Source organism: Macaca thibetana, chromosome 2 (assembly GCF_024542745.1).
Source record: "Macaca thibetana thibetana isolate TM-01 chromosome 2, ASM2454274v1, whole genome shotgun sequence".
Lineage (NCBI taxonomy): Eukaryota > Metazoa > Chordata > Mammalia > Primates > Cercopithecidae > Macaca > Macaca thibetana.
Genome location: NC_065579.1, coordinates 80,659,873 through 80,674,482, shown reverse-complemented (window position 1 = coordinate 80,674,482; position 14,610 = coordinate 80,659,873). Strand labels below are relative to the sequence as shown.

Below are 14,610 nucleotides of genomic sequence, written 5' to 3'. Positions count from 1 at the left end.
TAGGGGCTCAAGAAATTTATTAGTGACCCAGGCTCCTTCCAGCTGTCTTCTTTGTTATCTCTGGTGTGCAACTTTCATCTTCATGTTTTAAGATGCTTCTGGGTCAGCTTTTCCTTCAGCCACCACATCTTTTCCTCCAGCCACCACATCTGCATTCCAGGCAGCAGAATGGGATTATGAAAGAAGAAAAGTGTACTTATTCCCTCTTAGGGAAACTTCCTGAAAGTCCTATACAACATTTCTAGAATTTAGTGGCCAGGATTTAGTCACATGGTCACTCAGGAGCAGGGGATGCTGAAAAATGGATCTTTTATTTTGGACCATAATGTACCCAACTACACACTGAGCTGTTTGAGGAGGAAAAGAGCACAGCTATTGAATTAGTCAACTGTTAGTTTCTGCACTGAGGGCTTTCTCGGGAGCCAAGGGCATGAGCTTTAGTGCCCATAATCCAGCACTATTTTACCGCATTCTTGATATCTGCAAGTAATGGTTAGATGACTTTTATGTGCAGTTTTTATGGTAACTGGAATTTCAGTCTTCTCATTCTGGTATTTCTGGGTTGGTATGGTAATTAAAAAGCAATGCCTGATAACGCTCCTCGAAACTTCCTATGAAAATAGCCACAAATGACCACAAAAATGCTAGCACAAAAGCTATAAACCAAGGAGGAAACAGAGTTGAATCTATGTAGACTGCATTTTTACTGAAACATGGTTGGGGTTAGATTTTGAAAAGCACTCTATGGCTTTATATCCTCCACTCACTGACCCAGAATATTACGGCGCAAGAAAACGGTGACTGAGGTCAATGTTCACATTTAAACGTGGGACTCTGAGTCCTCTCCAGTCAATGAATCAGGTAACTGCCTTTTATTTGCAAGACAATTATCTGCTGAACCAGCATATTTATATTATGTTCCCTAGGTCTCCCGTCCGCCCCCCATGACTTTTTCCCTCTGACATCCATTGAGAGGCCCATGTCCAGAGTATAACGTCCAGGATTCAATGTGGCTGGCAATAATAAGGGAGAGGACGGGGCTGGGTGCAGTGGTTCACGCTTGTAATCCCAGCACTCTGGGAGGCCAAGGCGGGTGGATCACAAGGTCAGGAGTTCGAGACCAGCCTGGCCAATATGGTGAAACCCCATCTCTACTAAAAATACAAAAATTAGCCAAGCCTGGTGATGGGTGCCTGTAGTCCCAGCTAGTCAGGAGGCTGAGGCAGGAGAATGGCGTGAACCCAGGAGGTGGAGGTTGCAGTGAGCTGAGATTGCGCCACTGTGTTCCAGCCTGGGCAACAGAGCAAGACTCCATCTCAGGAAAACAACAACAACAACAACAAGAAAAAAAAAAAGAAGAAGAGAGGATGGGTCATGAGGAGGTGCATTCTGGGATGTCTCATTACTTTAGGAAAGGCCCTTATAGGCAGAGCTGAGAACAGGAAGAGAGGCCAGACCAGAGAGAGCTGAGATGGATGGTGGGTGGTGGGCATGGCTCTTTATGAACAACTCTTTGCTAAAAACTCAGAATGCATCTGGAAGAGTCCCCTAGATTAATGCCCAGAGGCTCTACTGCAGGACGAGAAGCTGGGCTTACTAACCTTCTCTCTAGGTCTAGACCAATAGAGGAAAGTATCTAGTCCCCCAGTGCTCAGGAAGGTGATAAAGGACCCCCTCAACTTCCCCGACTCAGTGTGCAGAGAGGCAGAGAGAGCTCATCTTATTCAGAGAGCAGTAAACAAAATTTCCCTAAACTTAATCAGATGGAAAAAATCTACAAACAAAAACCTTACCCAACTGATATCAATATTTATTTATTTCTTAAAGGATAAAGATGAAGAAAAAGAAGCCTTATGAGTACTTCTCAAGGCCATTAAAGATTCTGTGTAATCCGTTGCCATCCCACAAGTACACCTACAGGCCTGTGTGATGAGAACTGATGTTCAGCATGAGAACTCACAGACACTGCAAGATTTTCAATCATCAAATATTCAATTATGTTCTCTGTGTTCTGTTTACTAAAGCAGGGAAGCAGACATATAAAAAATGGTTTTCCATAATGGGAATTGGTTTTAGTTTCACAGACACTGTACTTTCCTGGTTGTATTTGTTTGCTAGTGTAATTTAAGCCCTTACCAGCCAGCATCTAAGACGATGTAGAAAATATTGAACATTTGCTTTTAGATGATCTGAAAGCAGAATAACATAAAATGAGTATTTTAGTTTTAACCACTCACTCTACAGTATCTACTTCCAGCGTTACAATCATCCATCCATCCACTTTTTGTTATTGTGTATACTAGCTTTTAACATAGATCAATAGAAATTAACTGTGATAGAATTTACTGCATTACGATTCACTTTATGTGTAACATTCAAACATTTCTACTTAACGATGATAAGAAGGGTGATGAAGTAGATACTTACCATTTGCTAGCTATTGTCCTAGATGGTTTGCATGTTTATGTGCTTTTAATCCCAACAGAACTATGAAGTAGGTATTATTAATTGCCCTCATTTGATAAGTAAGGAGAATTGAAGTTACTGAAACAAAGCCCTACAGTTAAGAAGGGGTGGAACTGGGACTTGAACACAGGACTGTGACTTTAAGGACTACTGCCTTTTCTACATACTAGCTATAATCCTTCAGTTTTGAAAATTTTTAGTTAATAATTACAGTTAGTGTGCATATTATACTTTATGTTTTGTAAAGGATATATCGTCTGCCTCTACTTCTCTCACCATCCCCAGGAGTATGTGTTAGTGGTCTTGGCCTCATGCATAGGTATCTTCATGTCAAATCTGGTGTTCTTTCCACTGTGGGAAATCATAGCAAATGCTGTTAGAGCTCACCCTGTCCATTCAAGTCTCATCATTTCATCGTAGACCAGCTGAAGTCAACTGCCAATCTCACATCCCATTCACTGAAGGCTTTTCCTGGCTGCTGGAGCCAATCTACCTACATGCTCAGCAGACCTAAATTGCCAGGTTATTATTATTATTATTTTTTGAAACGGAGTCTCACTTTGTCACCAGGCTGGAGTGCAGTGGTGTGATCTCGGCTCACTGCAACCTCCACCTCTCAGTTCAAGCAATTCTTTTGCCTCAGCTTCCCGAGTAGCTGGGACTACAGGCGCGCACCACCACGCCCAGCTAATTTTTGTATTTTTAGTAGAGACGGGGTTTTACCATGTTGGCCAGGATGGTCTTGATCTCTTGACCTCGTGATCCACCCACCTTGGCCTCCCAAAGTGCTGGGATTACGGGCATGAGGCACTCTGCCCGGCCAAATTGCCAGGTTATTAACACCCTCCTGTTTTCCCCTACAGCACCCCTCGACCAATCACTAATGGCTATTGGTGTATACATACCCTAGCTCCCTCACCCTGGGTGGGATAATTCTGACTGTGTGTTTTTCACCCAGGTTTTTCTCCCTAGCAGCATTGCGATCCAATTGCTCAACTATCGCAAGGACACAAAACCAAACACCGCATGTTCTCACTCATAGGCAGGAATTGAACAATGAGAACACTTGGACACAGGGTGGGGAACATCACACACCGGGGCCTGTCATGGGGTCGGCGGGGGGAGGGATAGCATTAGGAGATATGCCTAATGTAAATGACGAGTTAATGGGTGTAGCACACCACCATGTCACATGTATACATATTTAACAAACCTCCACCTTGTGCACATGTACCCTAGAACTTAAAGTATAATACAAAAAATAAAAATAAAAAAAAAGATCCAATTGCTCACAGGCGTAACCCACTTGATGACACATCCTTTATTATCTGTCTTCTCCTCCCCGTCTCAGGTCCCCATGCCCCTACTTGTGTTTTCCTTCACTTATCAAATAAATTACTTGCACTCAAATTCTTTGTGTCAAGCTCTGCTTATGGAAGAATCCAAACAAAGATGACTGTATTATGTGACGGTCCTTATATGCTTTACCTGATACTTCAGGGCTCTGTTATTTTCTCTGTTTTCTCCCGAACCACACTGAAAGCAGTATGAATACACAGCTTTTCCTTCATGATCCCTAGGCTCTTGTGTGTTTTGGATTCCAGTGGGCTGTTCATGAGATTGGCCAGCCCATTCCATGGTCTACTGTGAGAGACCTCTGGGGCCAGGGCTGCACTCATGATGCAAAGCTACTATGGATTTTGGTGTACTCATGTGGCCCTTACCAATGAATCATTCATTCTGACTCTGAATTGCATGCTCTCTTGAGATACTTGACTGTCTCTTTGAGTGTAGGTTTGGTCACCCATTCAAAGTGGTGGCTGTCTTGAAAGCAGCAGCTGTCTCACCTTGATTTCTCCTGGCGCTGCATGCTTTGCAGGTACTTCTCATATGCTTTTGTTTTGAAGTATATATACTGTTTTTGATTTGTAAATTATTCTACACATGCAATGTGTTTCCCTTTAATATCTATGTCACAGCTGGAATAGTTGTTTATTTATTACATTTAAAAAGTTAGGTAGAATTTCTTTTTTTTTCTTTTTTTAATTATTATACTTTAAGTTCTAGGGTACATGTGCATAATGTGCAGGTTTGTTACATATGTATACTTGTGCCATGTTGGTGTGCTGCACCCATCAACTCGTCAGCACCCATCAACTTGTCATTTACATCAGGTATAACTCCCAATGCAATCCCCCCCCCCACCCATAATAGGCCCTGGTGTGTGATGTTCCCCTTCCTGAGTCCAAGTGATCTCATTGTTCAGTTCCCACCTATGAGTGAGAACATGCAGTGTTTGGTTTTCTGTTCTTGGGATAGCTTGCTGAGAATGATGGTTTCCAGCTGCATCTATGTCCCTACAAAGGACACAAACTCATCCTATTTTATGGCTGCATAGTATTCCATGGTGTATATGTGCCACATTTTCTTAATCCAGTCTGTCACTGATGGACATTTGGGTTGATTCCAAGTCTTTGCTATTGTGAATAGTGCCGCAATGAACATACGTGTGCATGTGTCTTTATAGCAGCATGATTTATAATCCTTTGGGTATATACCCAGTAATGGGATGGCTGGGTCATATGGTACTTCTAGTTCTAGATCCTTGAGGAATCGCCATACTGTTTTCCATAGTGGTTGAACTAGTTTACAATCCCACCAACAGTGAAAAAGTGTTCCTATTTCTCCACATCCTCTCCAGCACCTGTTGTTTCCTGACTTTTTAATGATCGCCATTCTAACTGGTGTGAGATGGTATCTCATTGTGGTTTTGATTTGCATTTCTCTGATGACCGGTGATGACGAGCATTTTTTCATGTGTCTGTTGGCTGTATGAATGTCTTCTTTTGAGAAATGCCTGTTCATATCCTTTGCCCACTTTTTGACAGGGTTTTTTGTTTTTTTTCTTGTAAATTTGTTTGAGTTCTTTGTAGGTTCTGGATATTAGCCCTTTGTCAGATGGGTAGATTGCAAAAATTATCTCCCATTCTGTAGGTTGCCTGTTCACTCTGATGGTAGTTTCTTTTGCTGTGCAGAAGCTCTTTAGTTTAATTAGATCCCATTTGTCAATTTTGGCTTTTGTTGTCATTGCTTTTGGTGTTTTAGACATGAAGCCCTTGCCCATGCCTATGTCCTGAATGGTATTACCTGGGTTTTCTTCTGGGGTTTTTATGGTAGTAGGTCTAACATTTAAGTCTCTAATCCATCTTGAATTAATTTTTGTATAAGGAGTAAGGAAAGGATCCAGTGTCAGCTTTCTACTTATGGCTAGCCAATTTTCCCAGCACCATTTATTAAATAGGGAATCCTTTCCCCATTTCTTGTTTTTCGCAGGTTTGTCAAAGATCAGATGACTGATCTTATTATTCTACACACGCAATGTGTTTCCCTTTAATATCTATGCCACAGCTGGAATAGTTGTTTATTTATTACATTAAAAAAAGTTAGGTTGAATTTCTTTAATTCCAACTTTGTATTAGAACTAAATTCAGATTGAAGTTTATCTTGGCACTACTTAGGGAAAAAGAGGGCCTGTTAAGTTACCATTGACATAAACTAGCTTGTATAGGAAAGATTTATGTACTTAAGAGAAGCTTTTCTTTTATTGCTTAAGCTACTATTGCACATTTACAAGGTGAGCAGATCAGAGACTTACACTTTGTTACAATAATTACAAATCATTCTTTTCTATCTCTAACCCAGAACTTTTACCAGGTGACATTGGTGTTTGAATGAATGAACACAGGAGGATTCATTCACTGGCTGGGGTGTATGAAACGTCTCCGCAGTCCCTTCGGTGTCACCCTGGGCTGCCCTACTGGAATCTGGACTCGTCTTGTCATTTTATCTGTGTGTTCTCGGAGAAGAAGGGAGTACTGGTTAAGCATGAAACTTCCCGTCACACCCATGGGTGGTGTAATAGACACTTTCTGGGTGACTGCCCAGCTCACAGTAATTCAACCTGCCCTGACCCACAGACATGGACTCCCAGCGGCTGTGTCTGGTCCAGTATGACCTTATTTTCTCGGCAGTGGCTAAATTTGTTCAGTAGTATCCTATGAATGTAAACTGGGCCACTTAGATCTCTCTCCTGGGAATTTTGGAATTTTGAGCTAAAAACACTGGACCAGGGAGTCATAAAGATTGAGGGGCATTAATTCTAACATTCCAGAGGAATAGTTCTCAATCCCTGGCTATGCACTAAAATCAGCTGGAAAGCTTTTAAAATATACTTATTCAAGGGCCCTACCCTTTGAGATTCTGATGTAATTTGTCTGAATGGAGCCAGTGCATTACTTTTTTTTATTTTTTTATTTTTTACAGTTACCTGTGTGATTCTATTATGTAATCAAGGTTGAAAATCAATGCTCTACAGGAAATTACCCTTTAAACCCCTGGAGCTTTACGAACTCCTTCCCGTGTCCTTCCAATAAATTCATTCTCCCCCTTTCCCCTCTCATATCTCTCTGAATCTAGCCAGAGTTTGTATTTATTCCTTATTACTAGAAGAACCTTAGTACTGATGATGTTGGTGTCAGGATTATCATCTTTGGAGTTCCTTGTGTTTATGGAAGCATGCTGATTAGCCACATGAATCTCCATTTTGCTATTATGCATCTTAGTTTTTAAAAATTGCTATTTGGGCCAGCCATGGTGGCTCATGCCTGTAATCACAGCAGTTTGGGAAGCTGAGGCAGGCAGATCACTTGAGGTAAGGAGTTCGAGACCAGCCTGGCCAACATGGTGAAACCCTGTCTTTACTAAAAATAAAAAAAATTAGCCAGGCATGGTGGCATGTGTCTGTAATCCCAGCTGCTTGGGAGGCTGAGGTGGGAGAATCATCTGAACCTGGGAGGTGGAGGTTGCAGTGAGCCGAGATTGAGCCACTGTACTCCAGCCTGGGGAACATAGCAAGACTCTGTCTCAAAATAAATACAATACAATACAATACAATACAATACAATAAAATTGCTATTTGGGGTTTTCTAATATTTTCCTTTTCCTTTTTTAAAAGAATTCATCAAGACATTTAATAGATGATAGTGCAAACTATAATTTCATTTGAATACAAATATATGCACATGTTTCCAACAAGTTATCTAGCAGTTACTACAAACAGCTCCAAGGACCTTAGAATTGTATTTTAAAACTCTGTGGCTGCAATTTAATTCTAACAATCTTAGTTGCTCTCAAGAGAATATCGTCAATTTCAAATAAGAATCACAAACTCCAAAAGACCAGTGGAGCGGGAATGAGGAGTGGGCAAGAGAAGTATACACAGGGTTGAAGAGAAATACAGCTCTTTAGGAAACCAAAATCAGATGCATTATTACAGCTAAGGGCAAGGAAAAGTCTATGACTTTTAAAAAATGGCTTTTCTTCCAGTACCATACAAGTCTTACAGAGAAACGTGGGACAAGTCGACTGACTTAAAAGGACAGAGATTACATTTTCAGACACCTTCATCTGCAAACAAGTGGCCCTTTCCACTGAGGATTCAGCAGCGAAGTTATTATATCTAGCCCAGAAGCTAAATGTTGAATTTGCAAGTACAGTTTATTTTATAGAATTCAACATCATAAACAGCAGGCACCTGCTACTTTGCTTACTGCCCCCAGTCCCGGCCAATTTTCCCCTCCCCCGTGCAGACTCTGTAGAGGGAGCAGTGATGCAGTCCTACTGCTTTGAAGTGAGACTAGTTCTTCTAATTCCGCTATGAGCTCATTCTTGTCAAACTCTTCCAGACCCTACAGGTCTTGAAATTGTTAAAATCTCCTCTGCAAGTTCTTGCTGGTCAGCAACGTCCTGCATTAACTCTTTGACTTGACCCACGTCCTTGTAGCAGGCAGTCCTCACAGGTTTGGCAGCATAGCCCATGTTTACGAGCTCTTCTGTGTTGGGGCTGGTGTTGGAGTTGTCCGGGGCCTCCTGCTGGAGCTTGATGGTTAGCGATGTGCTGTCGATTGGCATCAGGTGCTTCTCATACCTCTTCTTGAGCCTTGGGTGCCAGGAAGGCTGCACTTTGTGTTTCTTTGCTACTGTCAGCTCCTGCTCAATCTTCACCAGGAACTCAGGCTTCTGGCTTCCCATCTCTTCTGTGTCCTGCAACTGCTGGATGGCCTCCTGGGGGTCAGGCTGCCCGTGTAAGTCTTACTCCCTCCTACCCCAAACGGCTTCCTGGATACCTGAACACTGATTTGGTTGCTGTTCCAGTGTCTGCTTCCAGCCCCCTCCAATATTTTTTAAAGAATATTTCATTTCTTTAAGGTTTTCAGGGACTCATTCTCTTCCTTTGTTTTTGCTTCATATTTTTATGCCTGTGTAATTCTTGTCCTACTGGCCAGATTGTAGTTTTTGGGAGTGAGCAGTAAGAATGGAATGCCTTGAAGTTGCATTGGGTGAGCTGGAATTTAAATTTATTTTCTTTACTCTGTAAGGCCCCAATTTGTGTGTGTGTGTATTTTAGTAAGAATGCAGTGCCAGCCTCACACCGTAATATACTGTAAAATGTCTCATTTACCTGTGCTCTTTTTTGACTGTTTTTCCTTTTCCTTTTTTGCACCTATTTGCTCCACATGATTCCAAAGAGATGAGAAACAATTTATTTGAGCCTTTGTATTGCTTATTGTCAGTCTGAAAAACAATTGCCAATAAACTGTATTGATTCATATCATTAAACACGGACTCACACACACAGGCAATCAAATTTTAGTGTGACCAAATTGCAAAATATGTCTTCAGCATGGTTGCTTTGTCAGTGACCAGCTGAGCCTGCTGATACAGGACTCAGCATACGTATGCTCCTCGGCGGTACTGACCAGCTGGCATATGGCACCATGCTGGCACAGGGTCCTGTCAGTCAGCCCCACAGGCATGCCATTCACCCAGAATTAGAACCAAAGGGAAGATCTTTTCTTTGCAAACTGTTAGCAGAAGTGACCTTTCCCAATGGCTTAGGATAATTTTGCAAGTGTGAAGGAGAGCCATTTATTAGCATAAGTTATTCAATAGCCTTATTTAAGGCTAGAACCCAGTGATTTTTAACTGAAAATATTGGCTGTGAATTGCTGGAAGGTGTAATAATATTATTCCTGTCTTGAAATTCCATTACACAGGATTGAGTCAAATAGCATCTGTAAGTCACCTGAATTTCTCTCCTGGCCAGCTGCACATTTGATTTTGAATCATTGTGCTGCCTTGGATCCAAGGAGAGGCCCACTGTTGTTTTCACCTCTAGCCCTTGTCATCCTCTCTAGTTCTGTTTTAATGATGAGGGATGGTAAACTGGGCTGGGAATTAAGAGGTGAATATTTGGATTATATTTCTACCACAAGGAGTTGCATGACCTGTGATTAGATAGGCTGGGATTTAATGGTAATTCACTGAAAAATTGCCATACCAGTTATCACCATGTCACCCAAAGATGTCCAGCATTTAGGATGTATCATTCCTTTAATACTCACAACAAATGAAACAAAATACACTCAAGGCCAAATCCACATCTGGTTGGGAATCCTAGTATCCCTGTGGTGGGGGTAGGGTTAAACTGTTCCTAGCACATTTCTCTTTGGTTTCCTACTCTTGATTTCCTGCTTCTGTTAAATTCTTATTCCCTGTTTGCATCTCACCTCCTGGTCATTTTTTTTCCCCTTCTATTTTTGTCATTAACTCCATATATGGAAGACAACTTTGTCTTTAATTTTCCACCAATTTTCTTTTACCCAAGACAGTGTATCTTGCAGATTTTTACTGAAAGTCTGAAAGTCTGGCATAAAGTGTGTGTATGTGTGTGTGTGTGGGTGGGTGGTGGTGCTAGAGGTTGAATTGTATATTCCCCCAACCCCAAATTCATGTTTGATGTTTTAATCTTCAGTACCCCAGAATGAGACTGCATTTAGAGATAAAGTGTCTTTAAAGAGGTAATTAAAGTTAAATGAAATAATTGATATGGGCCCTAATTCAATATGACATGTGTCCTTATAAGAAGAGGAGATTAGGACATGGACACACACAGAAAAAGAACATGTGGAGACCCAGGAAAAAGCCATCTCCAGGCCAAAAAGAGAGGTCCCAGAAGAAACTCACCTTGCCAACACCTTGATCTTAGGCTTCTGGCCTCCAGATTTGTGTTGTTTAAGTCGCTCAGTCTGTGGTAATCTGTTATGGCAGCTCTAGCTGACTAATACAGCGGGGTGATCTCAGAATAGAACACTGCATGGGAAACAATTTAACATTGAAGAGTAGCCATCTTTATTTTAAAGATCCTTTGGCTTCTGTCACCAATGAAAATTTCTCATGGTCAGTTTTTCTTTTTAAGATCTGGTCTTTTTTTTTTTTTTTTTTTTTTTTTTTTTTTTTCATGTTGTCAGTGTTTTTCTTTTCCTCACTCCTTATGTCTTCCCCATTCTACCTCTAAGGAGGAAGAACTCTAAAATATGTCAAGGAGGAATGGGATTTTTTGGGAAACTCATAGCTAGATGGGGGAAATGGAGGAGTTCAGACGCATGCTTGGGGGTCAGACAGGACTGGCAGTTCACATCCTGGCTCTACTACCTCCCAGCTGTGGATTTGGGATAGATTACTGAACCTTTCCATTCATCTGCTCCTTATCCGTAAGTTGTTGTGTTGGCACCTACCTGACCATAAAACAGTGCATATAGAACACTTAGCAGAGTGTTGAGCTCAACAAATACAAACTGCTATCATTAAGTCACCATCCCACCAAGGGGTGCTTTCATGGGTGGAGGAAAAGGCTGATAAGTCGATGAAGGTGCCCAACCAGCCCATGAGTAAATACGAACCATGATCACATTTCCTTCAGTATACCAATGGGGAAGGCAGACCCTTCTCTTTGAATGAATCCCATCTTTCTCTCCCTTTTTTAAATGAGGTCTGCTCTCTTCACTTCTTGGTATGCCTCCTGTTCAGGTGCCATCAGGTTCTTTGAGGGCCTGGTAGCACCAAGGTGGGCCAAGACAAAGGAGCCACTGAATGAATGTCTTAAGTTTGCCTACAGAACAGATCAAGATGTCCTTTTGCCTCACAGATGCTCCACCCAGCTTACAAGGTAGAGGAAGAGAAAGGAGTTTGGGGCAGATATTTTAGTTAATAATAAAAAATGTTTGTGTGTATATGCGTGCATATTTTAGGTGACCTGGTGTGGTTGTAAACAATAGGATAAGATTCAAGAATACAGAAATCTGACCCTTGTCACTTTTACCATAACCAAAGTAAATCCTTTGTTGTTATTTGGGCATAAGTAGAAACAACTTATTCTAACTACACTGCTGGCATCAGCTCATTTCAGACAGACCAGCCTGGATCATTGCAACCCCCATGGCTGGGTTCGCCTTATTAGTGTCTCAAGAATCGTGGGTAAAACTATCAAAAAGAAGCCAGCAGCCAGAGTCACCTCCCTTAAAGATGTGCAATCCAAGAAGATGACACCTCAATTACCTAGGGCAAGAGAATTCCCAAGTTACACCAGTCTGCGGCCATTAGAGATGTAAGCTGTGCAACAATGTCGATCAATTCTGGCATTTAATCTTGATTTCATCTCCTTTGAAAGCTTTCCCTTTTATATGTAGTTAATAAAAGGCATTGAGGAGAAAATGCCATTCAGGCCTTGACTTTTTGCCTAATGTGAATCCTTACAATTTCTCACACAGAGCTTTTAGGGGGTAGTTATTAATTACACACATTATAGATTATACAATCAATATGCCTGAATTCATCTAAATTATCCCATAATTTGATCACAGAGTAACTCAGTTAACAAGGCAGAAATAACTTTTAAATTAAGTCTAATTACCATCCTAACCACCAGATGTCAGTTTTTAAATGCAGGTCACAGATCAAAAGGCTTTTTTTTTTTTTTTTTTTTTTTTTTTTTTTTTTTAACAATTGTAGGGGAGGGAATGGTGCCTGGTGAAGGAAGTTCAGCAGTCATGGTACATGACTTCCTGGGGAGTATGCTGAGGAATTACGGCAGAGTGGCAGGGCCTTCATTTTGGTTTGAACAATGCAGACTAGAGGATGGAGTTTGTGTACTTCATATAATAGTCATACTCTGGGGTGACACTGACCGGTGTATGCCTGGGCCCCAGAAACCGTTATAAGAGTTCCTAATATGTGCTGGGTTGAACCGAATATCCCGTGGAAGAGCTGCTTTACAGGTGACAGAAGTGGAGGCGCAGTGTCTGTATAGGTCAGCAAGGTTTCCCCTGCCTCTCTCTATCTCTTTCTCTCAGCAGTATGATCACACACAGAATGGCAAGCAACCCCGGGACTTTCTCACTTTCCAACAGAGTCCCTCAATCCAATTACACAACACAATTCTAAAAGCTGACTCTGCTATTATTTCTCAAATATGTCCAGATATTAACATTTCAGTGGCTAACGAGCAGTGCTATCTTTTTCTTTTTCTTTTTGAAACAGGGACTTACTCTGTCACCTAGGCTGGAGTACAGTGGCACAGGAACATGGTTTCCTGCAGCCTTGACCTCTCTGGGATCAAGCGATACTCCCGCCTTAGCCTCCTGAGTAGCTGGGACCACAGTCACACTACGCTGTCCAGCTAATTTTTTGTAGAGATGGGGGTCTCACCTTGTTGTCCAGGCTGGTCTCGGAGTCCTGGGCAGCACGCATCATCCTCCCAAAGTGCTGGGATTACAAGCATGAGCCACCATGCCTGGCTTATCATTTTCACTGTCATAATTCTATCTGATAAGTAGATAACATACTCTGTGAAGGTGCTTCCTTCCCCACCCCCTCTATTGGATTGATACAGCTATCGTCATTGGCATGAAAAAAGATGTAGCCTTGCCATAAACATTTTGTTTTGCTAAGTTGGCCCTCATGGATAAATGGATGTGTAGCCTGACTTTCAGGCTCACTGGGATGTTTTGAAAAGCCACTGCATTTCAAAGATGCAGGGTAGTGTGGTGAACAAAAGCATTTGTAGTCTTTGAAGTTGCAGGGACCTGTGTTTTAGTCAAGATTTACTACTAGTAGTACCATTAGTACTACTACTACTAATTATTATTATTTACCTTGGGCAATATGAGTTGAGGGCAACATGTAGATTATAACACCTCTTTCCTAGAGTTATTATGAAGATTATATGAAATATTGCCACTAAAGTGCTGCACTTGGTAAGTCACCTGTTGAAATGCTGTTCAGGGAACGCTGCTGAAACTCCCTTTACTTGTGAGATTTAAGAAAACTGGCTGAAATCAGTTGGAAGCAATATGGCCAACCCGAGTCTGTACAGAATGATCTTGTTGATGTCACAGCCCGAATTTCCACCATGTTTTATACTAACTGCCGCTGAATTTGCACGTGATCCACGAGGTAGCATAAAGAGATAACTGCGCATGCCCGAGGACTTTCTAGACCTCTCCCTTCCTTCCACCATCACCTAGTAATCTCAGAACACACCCCCTGAACCTTTTCTAATAAAATGACTGCCTTAGAGCCAGCAAGGGGAGACGGATTTGAACTGCGCTGCTGTCTCCTTGTTAGTTGACCTACAATAAAAACTTTTGTTTTCTCAAAAACCCAGTGTCATGGTATTCATGTCTAGTGCATCAGGCAGCAAGACCCTTTTGCTCGGTAATAACAGGAACTTGCAGCTATCACACCATCAAGCATCACCATCAACATCGTCCACCATCACTATCAGTCTTGTCTTCTCAGTCCCATGAACAAATTAAGTCAATTCCTGAATCACTCCTTCTTCATTTTGTTCCATCTTTTAAACCAGCAGCCCTCAAACTTTTGGGCACTAGGGACTGGCTTCATGGAAGACAATTTTTCCATGGATGGGGGGTGGGTTGTGGGGAAGGGATGGTTTGGAATGAAACTGTTCCCCCTGAGATTATCAGACATTAGTTAGATTCTCATAAGGAGCAGGCAACGAAAATTCCTCACACGTGCAGTTCACAGTAGGGTTCGCGTGCCTAGGATCTAATGCGGCTGCTTATCTGACAGGAGGTGGAGCTCCAGTGATAACGCTGGCTGGCTCACCTGCTGCTCCTCTCCTGCTGTGTGACCCAGTTCCTAACAAGCCAGTTCCTAACAGGGCCTGGGCCTGCTGCGCAGAGGTTGGGGATCCCTGTTCTAAGCCATACATGTTCTTCTAGC

The 14,610-nt window shown here is 41.9% G+C and overlaps 1 long non-coding RNA gene across 1 annotated transcript; it reads right to left on the bottom strand.

Annotated features, from left to right (window-relative positions):
• Positions 1-2,701: 2,701 nt before the first annotated feature.
• LOC126947550 (uncharacterized) lies at positions 2,702-14,594 on the bottom strand. Its single transcript, XR_007723120.1, has 4 exons — positions 14,398-14,594; positions 10,552-10,677; positions 8,987-9,099; positions 2,702-2,817 (listed from the first exon to the last, which is right to left on the bottom strand). It is a non-coding gene; the product is annotated as an uncharacterized LOC126947550 (long non-coding RNA).
• Between the last annotated feature and the right edge of the window lie 16 nt (positions 14,595-14,610).